The sequence below is a fragment of the Protopterus annectens genome, chromosome 3.part0 (assembly GCF_019279795.1).
Source record: "Protopterus annectens isolate FY-2018-M chromosome 3.part0, PAN1.0, whole genome shotgun sequence".
NCBI classification, from domain to species: domain Eukaryota; kingdom Metazoa; phylum Chordata; order Ceratodontiformes; family Protopteridae; genus Protopterus; species Protopterus annectens.
Genome location: NC_056731.1, coordinates 898,513,521 through 898,528,272, shown reverse-complemented (window position 1 = coordinate 898,528,272; position 14,752 = coordinate 898,513,521). Strand labels below are relative to the sequence as shown.

General features: G+C 47.1%; 1 protein-coding gene across 2 annotated transcripts in view; it reads left to right on the top strand.

Moving 5' to 3' along the window:
• The window catches only part of MCM4 (minichromosome maintenance complex component 4), a 314,512-nt gene that overhangs the window by 134,182 nt on the left and 165,578 nt on the right, over window positions 1-14,752 (top strand). The window lies entirely within an intron of this gene.

The window sequence follows — 14,752 nt, the reverse complement described above, 5'->3', positions numbered from 1 at the left end:
CTTATTACATTTTGTCAATACAGAATTCTGTGATCTGTGGCAGTTCACTTCAGTATATTTGTGTCCAATTTTACGAATTAAAACCATCTGTCCTCCCTGCTTTCAGGCACTTTGCAGGTAGATATTTGTTTCCCCAATGGGCTTCCTGATTCCAGGCTATTGCTTTAGGTAGCCTGACAAGTCCGCCGTGGTAGTGGATGCATTTTCACACTGCATGGAGCAGAGATACCCCTAAGTGGGAAGACTTTAATGAACTGGGAAAAGTTTTCACTCCGAATGAAAAATGCAGGAAAAATGTAGTAGCTGTAATGAAAGCTGTATCAAATTAGCAAAACCATGTAAGCAACTGTGTACAAAGGTCAAAGTAAAAAAAAGCTACATTGTTTACCTTTCAGTAATTTGTGAAAAATTTATAAAATGGTAAATTGCTTTTACCATTTGGTAAAATGTGTTGCAGTTTAAAGATAAAACTAGAATTTGCTCCACAGAGTGCGGTGTTGCAAAGTAAAATGCTGCTTGAAGAGTGGCTAGATCCCATGATAACTTATTTGGACAGTAGCTCATTGAGATGCTCTTCCTACTTCATTTGTAACTATGGAGCAGGAAAGTAATTTTCTAAAATCAGGCTAAAAACTACAAGAAATCCTGTTTGTGGAACTGAATTTTAAAGTTTGTCCTGTTTGTTGCATTTACCTGTTGAGGCTACACACTCAAGTGCGCTAGCCTGTGTTACATATTTATTGCATTTTCCTGCTGTTTGTTGCAAAAAAGAAAAAAAAAATATCCTTGTTTCCCATCTTTCCTGACCTAGAATAGTCCAAGTACAGGCTTTGCTGTACTCTGGACTTTTGGAAAGTTCCTGTGTTGCCCATTTCCTTTCTTGGATAAAGGGAGGCTTCTTTGTTCACCAGTGGCAATGGGGAGCTTAGAGCAACCTATCTATCCCTGGAGGAGTGTTCCCAGCACAAGAATCTGGTAGTCTATTGGCCATTTTGGGCCAATTTCTAGCTCTTTCAAGTCCCCCTGTATAAAACCCGCTTTAGCGCGGCTTTGCGCGATTTTGCGCATAGCGCAGCATCGGGCAACGCCGCTTAATTGGGTTTAAACCATTCTCTCCTCCACAAAGTCTGCTCTTCACTTTTTCCCTTGGAACTGATCTAGTTCTCATAATAAACACCCTATTCCTACTCTAAAGCCTGGCACTTGCTCACTAAAGCAATTATATGTCAACACTAAAAAATTAAAAGCACTACACCCTCACAAACTCCCCTTGAGTACCTTGTTCCCCATTGGCCCTTTTTTCAATTATAAAAGAATTCCCAATACTATTCTAGCATGTCCAAAGGTCAGTTGTCAATCTCCTCTCCGGTCCAGCTGGTGAATCTGGGAATCTTGAGGCAATGTTACAACTGCCTCATGTACGCACACAACCCTCTCCTCCTCCCAATAAATTCCAACACATGTTAGAGATGCAACCATATAGCCAAACTGGAGGCTAATCTCTCAACTCAATACTGGAGTAACCAGTCAGGAGGAGAAGGAAACCACACTCACTACAATTCCAGTCTCTCATAGACCTACCACGACAACAAACCAAACACACAAATGCACAAAAACATATTCGGAGGCTCTAAATAAAAATCTGTCTAAGCAGCAGACACCTCCAAAGCAGACACCCAAGCAACCGCTACCCCAAAAAAAAACACGTGCAACACATAGCTCACAAAGCCAGTGTGCCGAACAGTCACAGTCCTTAAGGCTAAACACACCTGATACACTTGTAATAGGTGACTCTATCTTCAGGCACACTGACGTCCCGCTCACCAGGCTGTACAAGGAGAAGGTCACGGTGAGCTGCCTGTCTGGCGCTAGGATCCGCCACATAACACAAGCACTCAGGTCAGTCCAAGGCAAGTACAAATATGACTCAGTCATTGTCCATGCTGGTGTGAATGACCCGAGACGTACCTCCCTGGACTACATGAAAGGAGACATAGAGGAGCTCTCTGAGCATGTAGCCCAGGCCGGTATGACCCTGACCTTGAGTAGCATCTTACCCTCATCAAGAATGATGCCACGATATGAAGACAAGATTATCAATTTCAACAATTGGTTTAAGTATTGGTGTCATTCAAAGGGGATCCAATGCCTGTCAGCCTGGGATGACATGCTCGACAAGCCACAATGCTTCGCTAAGGACTGCTTGCACCTGTCACCCCTGGGCTTTTGGGTATTGGCAAATGCTCTTTCCACCCCCATAGTGCCTTTTTTAGGCAAGGCTCAAAAGACAAACCCACCTCCATGGGTATCACAAGGGATAAGAAACTAAGAGTAATGCTACTCAGTGCCAGAAGTCTAAACCTCAAGATGCACGCACTCTAAACTCTCCTTAGTATGGAGAACATCGATATCTGTGCAGTAACAGAAACCTGGCTCAAGGCTCCTGAAAGCAACCCAGCACTACCAGGTTATACCTCATACCATATTTTTCGGCCCCAAAACTTGGACCGAACCACAAAAGGAGGGGAGTATAAATATTCATCAAAGATACCCACATCTGCAGGTTGGTGGCATAGCACAAAGCATCAGAGACTATCCATGTGCAACGAACAGTGGGTAAAACTGCCTTCCAGTTTATAGCCTGCTACAGACCACCCCCCCAAACCCAGGGACACCACTCTACCTTCCTGAGAGCACTGGAAAATATGAAGGTCTCTCCAAACACCATCCTACTGGGCGACTTCAACTACCCAAACATAGACTTGGGAGCATTACTCTAGCTCACCCTAGCCCAAAGGTTCCTAGAATTTATAAACTCAAATGCTATGGAACAACTTGTTACCACTCCCACAAGAGGGGAAAACATACTGGACCTGATCATCACCAACATGGGGACTCTATGCTCCAGACCAGAAGTGTATCCCTCACTGGTAAGATCAGACCATAAACTAATCTCACTAGATATTCACATCCTGACCCCAGCCCCTGCCCAGAAAACCACAGTGAAAAACTTCTCTAAAGCAAATTTCACACTCCTCAAAACCGAGGTGGAATCCTTCAAAGCCCCCGGGCCTGTGGAAAATATGGCCCAGACCGCAGAAATCCTTTATAAACGCATTCTATGAACACCTTCAGGAATGCATGGATCATGCAATCCCAAATAAAACCAAGACCCAATCCTCCAAAGGTAGGCGTCCTGTCTGGTGGACCCCAGCTATAAAAAAGTTATACAATAGGAGGAGGAAGCTACTACATGATAGAGCAAAATCCCAAAAAGGGAAGGCATCTCTGATCAGTATTAGCAAAAAAAAACTACGGGCACTCCTAAAATCGTCTAAGGCCAGCTTTGAGAGAAAAATTGCACAGGACACTAGGGATAATCACAAGGCTTTCTTTAGTTATGTTAGGAACCTGGGTGGGAATTCCTAGATATGCTTAGAATTGGTCCAAAATGACAAAAAATACACCGAATCCACAGACATTGCCAACATCCTAGCTGACAGTTTCAGTGCAAACCCCCCCCTTCCCCACCAAAAGGGCAAATATCTATCCCAGCAGAGTGTTGCCCCCCTGACATCTCAGATGCTCAAGTAAGAGCCGCCCTCTCCAAAGCAAAAAACACAGCATCAGTGGGACCAGACGGTGTCCCAGGCTGCATCTTACATGAACTCCAAGAAGAACTAAACCCAAACATAAAACTACTGTTCAGTCTCAGCCTTACTACAGGATATGTACCCAAAGAGTGGCATACAGCAACAGTGGTCCCTCTCCACAAAGGTGGTGCCTCAATGGATCCTGGAAACTATCGTCCCATAAGCCTGACTAGCTTGGTCTGCAAAGCTATAGAAAGGATCATCATGGACCTCATAAATAAAGATATTGGGGACCTACAGACACTGGATCCTACTCAGTTCAGCTTTAAGGGCAGATCCAGCCTGTTAAACCTGGTCGATTTCTTTGAAACTGTCACCAAGGCCATTGACAAGAGGAAGGTCGTCCACACAGCCTACCTGGACCTCGCAAAAGCCTTTGATACAATACCCCACTCGGGCATTATAGATAAGCTCACCAGCTTAAATATAAACCCCTATGTCACTAGATGGGTTGCAACCTGGCTCAAGGACAGAACCCACATGGTTTGAATTGCTGGAGCCATGTCACACTCCAAACCAGATGTTCATCGTGCATACAGCTGCAGTCATAACAGATGGGTTATCCTGCCGTAAGGCGGGTTCTCGGTCGGCCGAATTCCAAAGTCTAGGTCCGGCGTCGGTTGTCGTCGCTTCTTCACTGACGTCAGTGTGGCAGGGGTATAAAAGAGGCAGCCGCCACATTCTTCAGTCTTTCTTGCCACGTGGTGCCCGAAGCAGAAGCAGTTCGCAAGTGCCGGTCGGCCAGCTCCTGAGATTTACGAAAGTATTTCAGCCGAAGTCGTCTTGAAAGCTAAGTACCCCATTGGGGAAACTTTTCTTGCATCAGACCAATGTCAGACAAAGTTAATAATTGCATTTCTTGTGGGAAGCAAATACCGCATAAGGATTTCCACTCTTTCTGTATACCTTGCTTAGGCCCAGACCACGACGTCTCGGCCTGCCGTTTCTGTGCTAGATTCAATAAACGCACTATTAAGCATCAGTCAGTGTTCGCCCTTCACTTTCGGCAAAAAATTTAATTATATTATGTCATCGGATACTGACTCCAGTTTTGAGCAAAAAACACAAAGATAAGGACCGACATACGAGGTCCGCACCACCTACTGAAACCACGCTAAGGCCGACTACCGGTTCTCCGGTACTCAGCGAGGCGCCTACGCAGCCCCTGACTACCGATGACAATGCATTACCAGTGTCTTCAGTACCCGAGGTCGCAGGCTTCTCTGCCCCCATTCCTACTACAGATCCCGACGCCACTCCTGGCGGGGAAACTCAGAATTTAGACAGGCCTGCCATTTCTCAAGGGGTCTTCAGGCCTTTCTCCTTCTCTATTAAAGCCTTCACTAAATCTAAAGCAGCCATGAAAACCAAAAAAAACGGTTCCTCAGACCCCCTGTCAAGGCACCATGCCTAAAAAACTGATGCTTAAAATGGCTGAGGATTTGATTACTCTTATCAGGGGTTCTCAACCCCCCTCTGACAAAAGGCCCAGATTAGAGGAAGACTACCCTTCTTTAGATCCAGCTTCTATTATCTCAGAACTATCTGAGGACCAGGATTATGCCTATTCTCCATTCGAAGACTCTGATGCAGAGGAGTCTATTCCCTCGCCCCCCCCGAGGACTTCTCTTTTGGGGAAACCCTGCATACATTGAAGGAACACTTTTATTGGGAAGGCCAAGATTACTCAGACTCCAACAAAAGGCTCAGGGAATTTCTTCTGCTCCCCCAGCATAGGCCTCTGGCTGTCCCTCCTGTTTTAGATGTATTGGATGATGTGTACATAGAAGCCAGCCTTAATCCACATTCTTTGCCTCCAGCTCCTGTTAAACCAGACGGGTATTACTGGGTTCCTGACTCCCACCAGTTTCTGTATAAAAGCCATACTACTGACCCAGAAACAATTTCACAGGGTCCCAAGGGAATTAAGGCCTCTACTGCTAATATACCCATTACCTTCAGAGAGAGATTCCAGAGCTTTAGAAAGGTGGGGGGGAAAGGTGTACACCTCGGCCACTTTAACCATGAGGGCATTAAACTGTCAGTTCCATATGTTAAAGTATCAACAGTTTTTGGTATCTCATCTGAACAGCAAGATGACACAACCAGATTGAAGAGTTGCAGGATTTGTTGCATGGTGCAGAGCAAGTGGGTAAACATACCTTGCAGTGTGGTTTTGATGCTTTAGAGGCCTCGTGTAGAGCTGCTGTTACGGGGTCTGTTATACGTAGGCATGCTTGGCTCAAAGAGCAAACCTTACCAGATCATGTCAAAGCTAAATTATGAGATGCACCTCTTCAAAAAGATGTATTGTTTGGTGCTAAAGAAAATGGAGGAAAACGTGAAATCAATGCAAACCGTGAAAGATTTCCTGCAGGTACAGCCTCCACGTTTCAGCAGAAACTGGCCTTCAAAAAAATTGGTCCTTTCCAGCCACGGACAGACCTCAAAGGGGTAGATACAGGCGCCCAAGGGGTAGAGGGCAACCTCCAGGATCTTTCAGAGCCAGACAGTGGCAAGCACCAACCCCAAGAGGTGCAGAAGATAGGTCACACTCTTTTAGAAAACAGACACAATGACTTCCCCCTACACCTGCCAAGCAAAGCTTTAATGGCAGCACCTTTGGGCGGAAAACTGACATTATTCTCAAAAAATTGGCATATTGTTACAAAAGACAAATGGATGTAATGGGATCCTATCTCGCCTACATTCATGACAGATGGGTTCGGAGCCGATCCATCGGCTCCGACTCGGCAACTAATACACTAGCACGAAGTCTCTCATTGGCTGGGCTACTCCCTGTCCCAGGATGCACTACACCTGCTTCCCCAGATCTCGTTTGCCGCTTAACAAGCTGGACGTGGTCTCGACTTGGCTGGAGCTAAGTGGTTCTTTTTACCTTATTGGTCCTTGACCTAGGGAATTTTTTGTCTCTATTAACCAAACAGCTGTTTTAACAGCTATTGCTTTCTATTTCTTAAGTTTTTGTTGGAGTGCTTGAGTGTTTCCTAAAATTTGATTTATACTGTCGGGCAAGGCCCATTTAAGTTAGAGGGCCTTTGCCCTACCTTTCAGTGCTATTAGTTTAATTAACTTTTGGTTAGTTGTGTTTCGGGCAAAGCCCGTTTAAATTAGAGGGCTTTGGGCCGTTTAACTGTTTTTCTAATTTTTGTGAGGTAAACTTTCACCGGTTCTCGCGCCAGTGTGTCTCGCGCTTTTCAGTTGGCACTTTTTTGTGTATAGTGCTATACTTGTTGAGTAAGATTTCTATAGAGTTTTTTCCTTGTTGTGGCTTGTATCATGTCTAAGGAACAAAAGTCAGGTTTTAAAAAATGCACTCTGTGCAATTACAAGATGTCCATTACAGACAGTCATTCAGTCTGTGTTTATTGTTTGGGGCCGAAACATCTGCAAGAGACTTGTAGCGTCTGTCATGCGTTCTCCGCTAGAGTTCTTCAAGAACGCAAGAACAAGTTGATATTGAAAGGGCTTATTAAACCTTCTTTTGAGGAAGCCTTAGATCCACCTGTTGCTTCCAAAAAGAAAAGATCATCGGCTCCGACAAGTCCGTCGGAGCCGACTACTAAAAAGTCTAAATTGACCTCTTCTTCCTCGGCTCCACTGACTTCGGGGCCAAGGGTCGAAGGGTCTGCCTCGATACCTCCTACTTCGGCTCCATTGCCTTCGGAGCCGCAAGTGGGAGCATCGAGAGGTGAATCACCTCCATCGGTTCCAATGACTTCGGAGCCGGTGGAAGTGTGCAGCTCAGACTCTTCCCCCTCGGCTCCGAAGAAGGCTCCTTCGGTGCCGATGGTGGTCCATGCTGTGGTGGAGTCGGCGCCGATAGCATTGGAGCCATTTCGGAGCCGGTCCCCTTCTCTCTCGGAGCCGAGAGGAAAGTCGTCTCGATTGTCTACCTCCTCTAAATCCTCGACTTTCAGATTCGGACCTGGATAGGGTTTTACAGAGGCTATTCCAATCTCCAGTGTTTACTAAAATGGTCTCGGCTCCAGCACAGTTTGCTTCGGAGCCGATCCCTCTTCCAACACATTTAATTCCTCCTCCAACCTCTTTGGAGCCGTTGGAGCCGGTGGTGGTGGAGCAATGTGGAGCCATACGGTCGGAGCAGAGACCCCTTACAGGCCTCTCTGTTCCGACTGTGCTTCCTACCCTGTCCTCCGGTTCGGGGTTTGGCACTGCGACTTCTTCAGCCGGAGCCGAAGGGAACACTTTAGGTTTGGGTGCTTCGGTACCTAGTCTTCCTCTTGGAGCATCGGCTGCTGGAATTCCTGGTGCCATCGTGGCCTCTAGACCAGCGACTTCCTTGGATTCTGGAGGTCCGGCCTTTGAGGTCATGAGGAGCGCGCTAGCCATGTCTTTGCCGGTTCAACAAGATTCTACCTCACCGTCCCTAGAACTGGAGACTGGTGCCTCTGTTGTGTTGCAGCCCCCCGGCAGCGGGGCCCCAGGGCCTGAGGATACCCCATCGGCGGTTCCCTTCTTCGGGTGGTCCGTCCGAATCTGCTTCGGGCGAACCACAAAGGAAGAAGTTGTGTAAGAGGAAGCACGAGACTCCCAAGATGAGTCTGTTACATCGGATACTGACCTCGATGACGCAGAAGGGTCTCCCAAATCATCTTCGGATGATATCTCCTTCTCAGACATCTTGGAGATTCTGAGACAGAGAGGTGACTGGCAAGCCAAAACCCCTTCAGCTGAGGAGTCAGTCTTCCTCAAGGCCTTTGGGGCCCAGCCTTCCGCCTCCTGGGTGTCTCCGCCTTTGATGAACTCCTTGATTTGGTTTCTCAGGCGTGGGAACACCCTGATTCTGTGGAACCGGTGCCTCGAGGCCCAATAAATTTTGTCAGCCCCCAGAAGGAGTTTCTCACAAAGGGTGTGCCTGTAGATGCTTTGGTGGTGGCTTCTGCCACACAGCAGGACGTGGCAGAGGCTTCGACGCTATTCATCCTCCTAATAAGGATTCTAGGAGCATGGATAGGTACGGAAGGCGTACCCTCTCTTCAGCGGCCTTTGCATTACGGTCGCTGAACTACTTATGTCATTTTACGAGGCTCCAAAGGGATCTTCTCAAAGAGCTAAATGACTCTCTTGTTGGTAACCTACCTGAGGCGCTGGCCCCGACTGTTGGCGCACAGATGACTACCCTCTTTTCTATTGTTAACTCGTCCATGAGGCTCATTTCATATGCAGTCAAGGGGCGTAGAGCAGCTGGAACAGGCATTGCCCTCAGGAGACGAGCCTGGTTACGCTTATGTTCGTCATGGAGGCCTTCAAGTCTTCCTTCGCCGTCGCCCCCTTTGATGGGTCATCTTTGTTTGGACCCAAGGTGAAGGACACACTAACTCTGTGCGAGCAGGAGGGCAAGACTTTGACTGCCATTGGGGCCCGATTTTCCGCTCCTTCTAGGCCTTACCCCAAGGCTGGGAGAGGAGGGAAAATGTGGTTTAGAAAATCTCAGAAGTCTTTCCCTACTCCACCCAGTGATTCCCCCTCCAGAGGCAGGGGGGGGGGGATTTTGGAAGACGCCGCCCCAGAGGTGGCAGAGGCCCCCGTAACTCTGGAGACCGCGATTCCTTTCGTGGTTCTTCATACAACCAGCGTTCCTGAGTTGTTGTCCGACACTGCATCTCTGGAGCCAGTCGGGGGTCGCTTTGCGGCGCACCCTCAAGCTTGGGAATCCATAACAAGCGATCAGTGGGTGCTTAGCATCATTACCGGAGGATATATCATCCCCTTCAACAAACCCCCCCTTTCTTTAAGGGAAATCCCGGACGTACCACCCAGTCAGCGGGATCAGGCAGCATTAGAGGTTTCAAAGCTGCTAGAAAAAAGAGCCATCCAGCCTGTCCCCATCGACCAGATCGGATCAGGAACTTACTCAAAATTATTTTTGGTACCAAAAAAGACAGGGGACTTCAGGCCCATTTTGGACCTCAGTTCATTGAATCGTTTCGTAAAGAAGTCCAAATTCCGAATGGTCACTCTTCAATCTATTCTTCCTTTGCTGGAAAAAGATGCATGGATGTGCTCCATAGATCTCCAGGACGCTTACTATCACATTCCCATAGCTCAAGAGTCCAGGAGACATTTACGCTCCTGGAGTCAAGGAGACATTTACGCTCCTCGAGTCAGTCATTACCAATTCTGAGCACTGCCCTTTGGTCTCACCACAGCCCCCAGGGTGTTCACCAAGTGTCTGGCAGTAGTAACTGCTCACCTGAGAAGTCTGGGATTCCAGGTGTTTCCTTATCTAGACGACTGGCTCCTTACTGCCACCTCCGAGCATCTACTACTCCAAGCGCAGAGCCACGCTCACCTTGGGCCGTTTCTTGGGGATCACGCTCAATTTGCAAAAATCTGTACTACAGCCATCTCAGCGTATTACTTTCATAGGCGCAGACTTAGACACAAAAGAATGCGCCTTTTACCGGCAGCAAGAATTCAGGTCTTACAAGATCAAGTCAAATCCTGTCTCCCCCTACAAAGAGCCCCGGCCCATCGGATCCTACAACTGTTGGGCTCGATGGCGTCGACCATACTTTTAGTTCCCTTGGCCAGACTTCACATGCGAATTTTACAATGGCTACTGTCGGTTCAATGGTCTTATCAGGAACTTCCCTTGAACCACTTAATCATAATCACGGAAGGTTGCCGTCGAGATCTGCATTGCTGGCTTCTCCAATCAAATCTTGACCAGGGGCGACCCTTTATACCTCAACGTCCCGTTGCCACTGTGACTACGGACGCCTCCCAGGTAGGGTGGGGGGGTCATTACCTGGACAGGTCGGTCCAAGGCACATGGCAGATCCAGGAAACGCATTTGCATATCAATGTCCTGGAGATGAGAGCGGTACTATTGGTACTCCAAGCTCTCCATCACGCTCTCCCACAGGGCCCGATTACTATCCTATCCGACAACATGTCGGTGGTGTGGTACATAAACAAGCAAGGTGGGACCAGGTCTTACCCACTATGCAGAGAAGCCATGAGACTTTGGCACTGGGCGGTAGCTACCAACCGCTTTCGAATGGCAACGCACATACCGGGGAAGTCCAATGTGATTGTGGACAGATTAAGCAGGACCATTCTTTTACCCCACGAGTGGTCCCTCAACCAGGGTATAGCTGCGAAAATCTTCAACAGATGGGGTCTTCCTTGCTGCGACCTGTTTGCCAGCCCTCACAATGCGAAATGCAGAGAGTTCTTCACACTGTTTCCTTCTCAGGGACAGATTCCCAGGGACGCCTGACTCACATTTGGCCCCGGTCTTCTACGCCTTCCCTCCGTTCCCCCTCCTACCGAGGGTGATACAGAAGGCCATTTACATGGAGAGCGAGATGATTTTGATTGCCCCGCACTGGCCTCGTCAAGTTTGGTTTCCTTTCCTACAGAGGCATGCGATAGAAGGTCCATGGTTTCTGGATCCGGTGCCAGACCTGTTGACTCATCAGTCAGGACGGCTTCATCCGTCTCTCAGGTCTCTGAAGTTGGCAGCATGGTTACTCCACTTCCATCCTTAGTCCGAGACAATGCTCTTTTGCCGGACGTGGTCCACATACTGTCTTCTTCTCATAAACCTTCCACCATCAAACTTTATTCCAGTAAATGGAAAAGGTTTGCCTTCTGGGCTCAAGAACTGGGTATAGATCCTCTCACTGCACCAGTATCGGAGGTTCTGAATTTTCTGGCCTCCCTTTTTCAGTCGGGCTCTTCAGTTTCTACCATTAAGGTTCAGTTAGCGGCGATATCTAATTTTCATGCTTCATTTGAACCTTCATTGATGTCTCACAAACTTTGTAAGGCTTTCCTTAAAGGGGCTTGGCTCCTTAGGCCTCCTTTATCTCATCCTGTCCCCTTGGGATTTGAATATGGTTCTTGCTGCCCTAACTGCCCGTCCTTTCGAACCAGCTGCTACTTGTGATTTAAAATTTCTGTCTTGGAAAACAGCCTTTTTAGTAGCCATAACATCTGCTAGGCGAGTTTCAGAACTTCAAGCCCTTTGTTCTGATCCTCCCTATTTGATTTTTCACAAGCATAGAGTTTCATTGAAATTAAACCCTGCATTTATACCAAAAGTGGCCTCCTCTTTCTGTATGCAACAAACTATAGAACTCCCTGTCTTTTTCCCAGAATTCTCTAATAACGCAGAATATACTTTGCATCAATTGGACGTACATAGACAATTGCATTTTTATTTGAATAGAACCGCTCAAACGCGGAAATCAAATCAATTGTTTGTTTCCTTTGCAGTGAACAAATTGGGTCAACCAGTAGCAACAACCTCCATATCTAAATGGATTAAAGATTGTATCATTTTTATTTATTCACAGGCTAACAAAGACCTTCCCTTTCCAGTTAAGGCTCATTCTACCAGGGCAATGGCTACTTCCGTAGCTTTTCACTCCAAGTTATCAATAGATGATATTTGTGCTGCGGCAACCTGGACTTCTCCGCACACTTTCATTTCTCATTACAAATTGGATGTGGTTTCTCGAGTCAGAGCTTCCTTTGGTTCCACAGTTCTCAGGAGTGTGTTCCAATGAGCCACCCGGGATGTAGGTGCTAGGGACGCTGTCCCATCTGTCATGAATGTAGCGAGATAGGATCCCATTACATCTTTTAGTTATGTACTTACCATAACTTCGGATGTATGGGATCCATCTCGCCACATTCATAAGTACCCACCCTCCTTCCCCTTCCATTTGGATTTAGAGGAGCTGTAGTCACTTTTTTCTTGGCGTTCTTTCTTGAAGAACTTTAGTTGGTTATAGTGACTACTAGTTTTTTCTGTGTTTGCATGGGTGTATGAAAGCGAACAAACAAGATCTGGGGAAGCAGGTGTAGTGCATCCTGGGATAGGGAGTAGCCCAGCCAATGAGAGACTTCGTGCTAGTGTATTAGTTGCAGAGTCGGAGCCGATGGATCGGCTCCGAACCCATCTGTCATGAATGTAGGCGAGATGGATCCCATACATCCGAAGTTATGGTAAGTACATAACTAAAAGATTCTGGACATTATAGACAGAGGCTACAGGTTCCACTTTCACACCCTTCCAAAAATGAGAGGCATGCCAAACTTGCCACAAAATCAAAGGGCAGAGGCACAAAAACAAGTTTCAGCTCTCATGGACATGAAAGCAATTCGAGGTACCTGCAAAAGAACAAGGTCAAGGGTTTTATTCCATACTATTCCTGGTACCAAGGAAAGACGAAGATTGGAGACCTATCTTAGACCTATCCATCCTACACACATCTACAGGTGCCAAAATTCAAGATGCTCACATTACAGCAGCTTCTTCCCACGCTGGGCAAGGAGTCTTGGCTGGTAACATTGGACCTCAAGGAGGCATACCTGCATGTCCCTATCGGACAAGATTGCAGAAGATACCTCAGATTTCTTGCAGGTTCAACCCATTACCAATTCTCTGCATTGCCCTTTGGCTTATCTACTGCGCCCAGAGTGTTTACGAAATGCCTGGCATCAGTAATCGCCTTCTGCAGACTACAAGGGATACAAATCTACCCATATCTGGACGACTGCCTGATCCAAGCGGACAGCAAGGACATACTGCTGCAGCACCTGGCATTTGTAATAAAACTGTTTAACTTCCTGGGATACACATTCAACAAAAAGAAATCAAAACTAATACCCTCAACAAATAATTTTCCTGGGTGCCAGCTTGGATACAACCACCCAGATGGCCTACCTCATGCCAGACAAGCAAGGGCAACTGTCTCAACACTTCAGAAAAATGGCAGCTTACACCAGGCTAACTGCAAGAAAAGTCCTGCAGGCTCTGGGATTCATGGCATCTTGCATCCTACTAATCCCATGTGCAAAGCTGCATATGAGGAAACCTCAATGGTACCTGAAAAACATATGGTCTCAACACAGCCACAGCTTGGAAGCAATTATACCACTCATTCCATGCCTTCAAAAGGAATTTTTGTGGTGGACTCAAGCTTGCCAAAGAAACACAGGTCTTCCTTTCTGTGTACCTCAAGCAACTCAAATCATCACAACAGACGTCTCAGACTACGCCTGGGGAGCACACATGACAGATCAGTGCATTCAGGGAAAATGGACCCGAAAAGAGAAGCACCTTCACATCAACCAAAAGGAAATGCTAGCTGTGCAAAAGGCTATTATGACCTTCAAAGACCTACTGCATCCAGGCCAGCTATTGATAAGTACAGAACACCACAGTGATGTGGTACATAAACAAACAGGGGGGAACTCCTTCATACCCCCTGTGCAGGCAAGCCATGACCCTATGGAACACAGCACTGGAATTGCAGATTCAACTACAGGCACAATTCCTGCCAGGGAAGGAAAACACACTGGCAGACAACCTAAGCAGATATATGAAAGATCCACACGAATGGAAGTTGCATCCTCAAGTTTTTCGCAAAGATAACTCTGGCATGGGGACAGCCAGACATAGATCTCTTTGCTACCCACAGAAATTGCCAGTTGAAAAAATTTTGTTCAAGGATGCAAATTTTGTTCATCCACAGGCCTGGAAAGTGGACACACTTTCCTTCAGTTGGGCAACATTGACATTGGGATGTACCTTACCAGACACCTGCAGCAACTGGAAAGACCCCAAAAGTACCTCACCAAGAGGATCAAAGGGCTCAAACAGATGCCATATGCTGCCCGGTTAAAGAAACTCCAGCTCTACGCAGTGGCATACCGCCTGCTCAGAGGCGATCTGTGCCTGACGTATAAAGCCATGTCCAACCCGGAATTAATGGACATGCTGCACCTCAGAAAATCCAAATCCCATTGAGCTACGCGCTCGAGAGACTTGAACCTCAGCACTGAAATAAATAGGACATGTTGGAGGGACAGATTCATAACCCAGAGGCTCCCTTCACTCTGGAATAAAATCCCAGTCCAGGTTAGGCAGAGTCCCTCATTTCCTCTCTTCAAGAGGAATCTTTGAGTGGATGGGAGATCGTAGATTTACCCCGGGTATCACTTCTGTGTCACTGTTCAGAGGCACAGTATACTAACCTCGAAAAAGGGCATAGCAAAATTCATTTAAAATGGGTGGCGAAAGCCAAACACACTCT